General features: G+C 43.0%; 1 long non-coding RNA gene across 1 annotated transcript in view; it reads right to left on the bottom strand.

Moving 5' to 3' along the window:
- Positions 1 to 342: 342 nt before the first annotated feature.
- Positions 343 to 6739, bottom strand: part of LOC145136206 (uncharacterized) — a 33364-nt gene continuing 26967 nt past the window's right edge. Inside the window, exon 2 of the long non-coding RNA XR_013720299.1 lies at positions 343 to 542. This is a non-coding gene — a long non-coding RNA (uncharacterized LOC145136206). The remainder of the gene's footprint in view (positions 543 to 6739) is intronic.

The raw sequence follows: 6739 nt of genomic DNA, 5'->3' as shown, positions 1-6739 counted from the left end.
ACATAATGAGACGACGATACGTATATTTTACACGAAAACACACTTCTTCAAATAATTTTATATACGAATAAAACTACATATTACTACTTTAATGTATGGAAAACACTGGTACATTTCAGTTTGGAACTTTTACAGCTTACATCTCATTCTTTAGAAAATATTGGATTTTCTGGAACAAACACCCGTATTTTACAAGTGAACGGCTTACATTTCATTATTAGAAAATATCGGATTTTCTGGAAACAAAAACGATATCTTTTCACGGAAAGGCTTACTAATGTCATATAAACTGTTATGAACTCACCAACTTAAATATTGACACTTTTTCTGTAACATCCCGGATTTCGAGTCCAAAAATTTCTTTTAAAAACATTACTGATTCATAGCATTAAGTCATTCAAACATACTAAAAGGGTTTATATGACAAATCATAGTTTCATTTCCAAAACACTTGTTTAATTATCAGAGTAAACATCCCAGGCTAACTTGTCATGGTGTGTGCACTGCAACCCTTTCGAGCTCCACTTCTGAAAACTGAATACCTGAAACCAAAACTGAAAACCGTAAGCACGAAGCTTAGTGAGTTCCCCAGATACCACATACCATACAAACCAACCGATCCATACATACCATACGTAACCATGAGCCATACATAACAAACATATTCATAATCAAGTAAAGTGCTATGTGCCAAACATAGTCTTGCTGTATTGCCACAGGCCGCACGTGGTCTTTCTTGTCAAGCCTGGGGGCCACTCCCTGGGTCTTACAGACAAGTGCCAAGGGCCACCCCCTGGTCTTCCATGCAAGCATCACAAAGACAACTATACCTACTACTCTACAAGGTTACTCAGCATACAGTGTGCCAGGAGCCACCTCCTGGTCTTTCATTCATAATAGTATACAGTGTGCCAGGAGCCACCTCCTGGTCTTTCATACATGTTGCCTAGGGCTAACCCCGGGTCTTCCTACCATACATAATAACATACTGTGTGCCAGGAGCCTCCTCCTGGTCTTTCATGCATAATGCCTATGGCTAACCCCCGGGTCTTCCTACCATACATAATAACATACTGTGTGCGAGAAGCCTCCTCCTGGTCTTTCATGCATAATGCCTAGGGCTAACCCCCGGGTCTTCCTACCATACATAAACTAAATGGGTCGGCATTGTGGCCGTAGACCCATACAAACAGTGAGGAGACTCACATCGCACTGCTGACTTTGCTGATAACCCTCTGGTTTCTGTCCGACCACTCTCTGAACCGATGCTCCGCTAGCTCCCCGAGCTACTAATATCAATAAAACACTTAGTTCCAAACTGGACTCTAGAAGTCAACTAAGTCAACTCTTAAAGTGTTAATTAAAGGTTTGAATGTGAACTCGTATGTAACCATGCTGATTGACGATCGAATAACTGATGACCCTCCATGTCACACGTAGTATGGTGACATTGTGTCACCCCTGGGCCTAGTCGGCTCGGACTGTAGCTAGCAGTCGGGATGTGGGAGTGTCTGTCCCGTATAGATCTATACACATAATGCCCGCTCTCCCTCCAGGAGACTCTGGTTACACGGTGATAGCACAATGAAGTGTCGTATCGAGAAGTAGTATGTCACATTCTGTTTTAGTATATTCTCTTGTATATTGTATAATGTATTTTCTGGTATAATGTATAGAGTGTTCTCTTGGATAGCATATAGTATTCTCTTTGTATAGTATTTATCATGTATTGACTCATAGTTGTACTGACTCGGGTAGATGTCATTGCCATAGTAGTAATGAGTAGTAATCCTTAACTATACCTATTATAGTTAAATAGTAATGTTGGTTGCATGCCTTTGATACACAAGGGCACTGAATTGAAATGAAGACTTTTATATCTAACACAAGTATAGATGATATATAACTAAGAATTCAACGACAGTCGGACAAATAACAAAATACCCTAAGCCCACAATCAAACAAGAACAGGAAGTAAGGTGAGCTATTAGTCCTAAGTCCTTCAAGTCTTACTTATATATATATATATATATATATATATATATATATATATATATATATATATATATATATATATATATACATATTGGTGTAAATATGGTTTGGGAATAAAAGAAGTTTAAAAGAGTTTGGAAATAGTTTTATAACAATTTAATACGAAAATGAGTTTGATAAACATTTGAAGTAGTTTTGTTGGCAAAGCAGTTGAAAGTATAGAAAATCCTTTTGGTTGCAAGTTATAAATCACATGTGATTGATACTATAACTTGTTTGATTCAACTTGTATTCCCCCCCCCCCCATAAAAGCATTTAAAAACATTTAAAAGGTTAATTAAGGGGTATGAACTCACCTGCAGTGAGTAGTTTGGATGGAAGTGTCGGGTAGGATGCTAGGTGTCAAGTGAGGACTTGAACACACACACGGATCCTATGTAATATGTAGTGATACATAAATGTATCTAATTAGTTAATTAATCACTAATTAAGTAAGTAAAGACACTCTAATGCATGAAAACACTTCGTTTCAAGTGCTAGGAGTGCTAAGGGTTGCTTCTAAGGGGTGTATGACCTCACTATGGAGTTTACACTTCAAATGATCACCCTATATGTGTTTACGGTTGATGGACCATTCCCCCCATGAGTTTACGGCCGTAAACTCATGGGAATGGTGCATTTGGGTGTTTCAAGGTCTCATGTTTCACAAAGAAGTGTCCTAGGGTTGAATCAAAGGCTTAGGAAGTGGTTAGGGTTCGAAATGGCACTCCCTTGGAGTTTACGGTCCTTGGACCACTCCTTGGGAGTTTACGGTCGTAAACCCTAGAGTTTACGGCCGTAAACGCTTGGCCACTTCATTCTTTTCGTGTTTTGTGGTTCTTAGTTCATGCATGTAAGTTCTTAGCCTCTTATCCAAACATTAGAAGGTGTTAGGGGCATCAAAACACCCTTTGGGGGTGTTTACGGTTTTGGGAGATCCCCAAACCATAAACACATGTTCTTGGGGATTTTTGGTGTTCATTCCATGGAGTTGTAAGCACACTAAGCAAATAACTAGTTAGGAAGAGTATACTTACTTATAGGAAGCTTGTAAGAGTGTTTAGGACCCAAGAACACTAGTGTGTGTTCTTGGTGTTCTTGGTGTTTTGAAGAATAGTTGAAGATCTATGTAAAAACCAAGAATCCATGGATGAAATGATGTATAAACACTAGATTAAGTGTTGTATGAATGAATTTAGGAAGGAAAACTTACACTTTTGGCGGATTTGGAAGAATGGACTTATGATACTTGAGAGAAAAGCCTTGTGTTCTTGAGGTGGGAGGTGGAGAATGAGGAAAAGATGTGTAAACTCATGCTATATGCATGAGTCTTGGGAAAATGGTGTTTATTGTTTTGTTTGCTACACATCGCTAATAACGTCACTTCTTTTTATTTAATCGTTTGACGAAAAATAAAATAAAACACCCAAACGGACTTAAATCCGGCCAAAAATGTACTGAAATGTTTTTGACTAATGTTTGAAGTGTTTGACTGTAGAAATTATACAAATGAAAATTTCGGGTTGTCACATCATCCCCCCGTTAGAGGGAATTTCGTCCCGAAATTAGAGTTCAAGCAACTAAGTTATTACACAATAACAAAGTAAAAAGATGAGGATATTTAAGTTTCATTTGATCCTCGCGCTCCCAAGTGAACTCCGGTCCTCGCTTGGCGTTCCAGCGAACCTTCACAATTGGGATGCGGCTTTGTTTTGTTCGTTTGACCTCTCGGTCCATAATCTCCACAGGCTCTTCCACGAAGTTCAGGCTCTCGTTGATCTCGATCTCGTCGAGAGGGATTACAAGAGTCTCGTCGGATAGGCACTTTTTGAAGTTCGAGACGTGGAAGGTAGGATGTACGTTACTAAGCTCGTGGGGTACATTGAATTTGTAAGCTACGGGGCCGATTCTGGCGAGAATCTCGAAAGGCCCTATGTATCTTGGATTCAGCTTTCCACGCTTTCCGAAGCGTATCAAGCCTTTCCAGGGTGAGACTTTCGAAAGGACTCGGTCTCCCACCTGGAACTCCAAAGGTTTCCTCTGTTTGTCTGCGTAGCTTTTCTGTCGGTCTCTAGAGGCTTTTAATCATTCACGAATCTGAACGATCTTCTCTGTCGTTTCCCGAATGATTTCCAGACCCGTGAGAGTGCTGTCAGGAACTCGTCCTTTAGCTAACTAGGTGTCACCCACCTCAGCCCAGCACAGAGGGGATATGCACTTCCGGCCGTAGAGGGCTTCAAATGGAGCAGCCTTGATGCTCGCGTGATAACTGTTGTTGTAGGAAAACTCGACAAGGGGTAAGTGGGTATCCCACGCCTTACCAAAGTCGATCACACAGGCTCGCAGCATATCTTCCAAAGTTTGGATAGTCCTCTCACTTTGTCCGTCGGTCTGGGGATGGTAGGTTGTACTCATGTCCAGCCTCATTCCTAAGGAGCTTTGTAGCGACTGCCAGAACCTCGAAGTGAATCTACTATCTCTGTCGGAGATAATGGATATAGGAACACCATGCAGTCGTACGATTTCCCTAATGTAGGTTCCCGTGAGCTTCTCTATTTTGTCGGTTTCTTTGATGGGTAGGAAGTGTGCGAACTTGGTCAATCTATCGACGATGACCCATATGGTATCAAGTCCACCCGTTGTCTTGGGTAACTTGGTTATGAAGTCCATAGTGATCCGCTCCCACTTCCACTCAGGTATCTCCGGTTGTTGGAGTAGTCCTGATGGTTTCTGGTATTCGACCTTGACCTTGGCGCAAGTAAGGCATTTACTCACGAAGGTAGCAATCTCTGCTTTCATGTTAGGCCACCAGTATGACTTTTTGAGATCCAGATACATCTTATCTGAACCTGGGTGGACGGAGTATCGAGTGTTGTGCGCTTCCTTCATGACCAAGTCTCTGAAGCCACCGTGCTTTGGTGTCCAGATCCGGTCCATGAGATATAAGGCTCCGTCACCCTTGACTTCTAGATTCTTATCCATTGCTCGTAGGGATTCTCCCGCTACATGTTCAGGTTTTAAAGCTTCGAGCTGAGCTTCCTTAATTTGTGCGGATAGATGCGAATGGATAGTCATTGTTAATGACTTGACTCTTCGGCCAGAATATTCTTTCCGACTTAGGGCGTCTGCTACTACGTTGGCTTTACCCGGATGATAATGAATTTCGCATTCGTAGTCATTGAGTAGCTCAACCCACCGGCGTTGTCTCATGTTGAGCTCTTTTTGGTTGAAGATGTGTTGGAGGCTTTTGTGGTCGGTATAGATGGTGCTCTTTGTACCATACAGGTAGTGTCTCCAGATTTTTAGGGCGAATACAACCACTCCTAATTCGAGGTCGTGTGTGGTGTAGTTAACCTCGTGTGTCTTCAGCTGTCTTGAGGCGTAGGCGATGACCTTACCTCCTTGCATCAGAACACAACCGAGCCCCTGGTTGGATGCATCACAGAATACCACGAAGTCTTCTATCCCTTCGGGGAGGGACAGTATCGGTGAGGTGCATAAGGCTCGCTTCAGGGTTTGGAATGCCTTCTCTTGCTTCTCTTCCCAGTTTAAGGCCACGCCTTTATGGGTCAATGTAGTCAGGGGTTTTGCGATTCGAGAGAAGTTTTGAATGAACCTGCGGTAGTAGCCAGCGAGGCCTAGAAATTGTCGAATTTCCATAGGCGTCTTTGGTGCTGACCAGCTCTCAATAGCTTTAATCTTGGATGGGTCCACGTGGATTCCTTCTTTGCTAACCACGTGTCCTAAGAATTCGACCCTTCGGATCCAAAATTCGCACTTAGAGAACTTCGCGTATAGCTTCTCCGATCGTAAGGTTTCCAGGACCTGTCGCAGATGATCGCTATGCTCTTCCTCACTTCGAGAGTAGATAAGTATGTCATCTATGAAGACGATGACGAACTGATCCAAGTAAGGACGGCACACCCTATTCATTAAGTCCATGAATACTGCGGGCGCATTGGTTAGTCCGAACGGCATCACTACGAACTCGTAGTGCCCGTAATGAGTTCGGAAGGCTGTTTTCGGAACATCCTCCTCAAGTACTCGTAACTGGTGATACCCGGACCTCAGATCGATTTTGGGAAAGTAACTCGCCCCTTGGAGTTGGTCAAATAAATCGTCTATGCGAGGAAGAGGGTAACGATTTTTGACCGTGAGCTTGTTGAGTTCCCTGTAGTCGATGCACATACGGAACGATCTGTCTTTCTTCTTGACGAACAAGACCGGAGCTCCCCAGGGAGAGAAGCTTGGTCTTATGAAGCTCTTGCTGAGCAGTTCGTTAAGTTGACCGGACAGCTCATGCATCTCAGCAGGCGCTAGACGATAGGGCGATTTGGCTACGGGGGTGGCTCCTGGGATTAAGTCGATTCGGAACTCGACTTGACGTTGGGGAGGTAATCCCGGGAGCTCTTCTGGAAAGACGTCGGGGAAGTCACGTACCACGGGGAAGTCTTTCAGGTCTTTTGTTTTCTGGCTCGTGTCGACGATGTGTGCAAGGAACGCGCGATATTCCTTACGCAAATATTTCCGGGCTTGAATACTAGAGATGATACGAAGGCTCGTACTGGGTTTGTCTCCGTAGATCAACAAGGTTTCGTTATTTGGCAGGTTCAGACGGATTGCTTTGTCGAAACACAGAATATCGGTACGATGGAGACTCAACCAGTCCATTCCCACAATGACATCGAAGCTCTTGATTGCTACT

This window comes from Lactuca virosa, chromosome 9 (assembly GCF_052849685.1).
Source record: "Lactuca virosa cultivar CGN04683 chromosome 9, Lactuca_virosa_CGN04683_v6, whole genome shotgun sequence".
Classification (NCBI taxonomy): Eukaryota; Viridiplantae; Streptophyta; class Magnoliopsida; order Asterales; family Asteraceae; genus Lactuca; species Lactuca virosa.
Note: the sequence above shows the minus strand (reverse complement) of the source record. Positions and strands in the feature narration are given on the sequence as shown.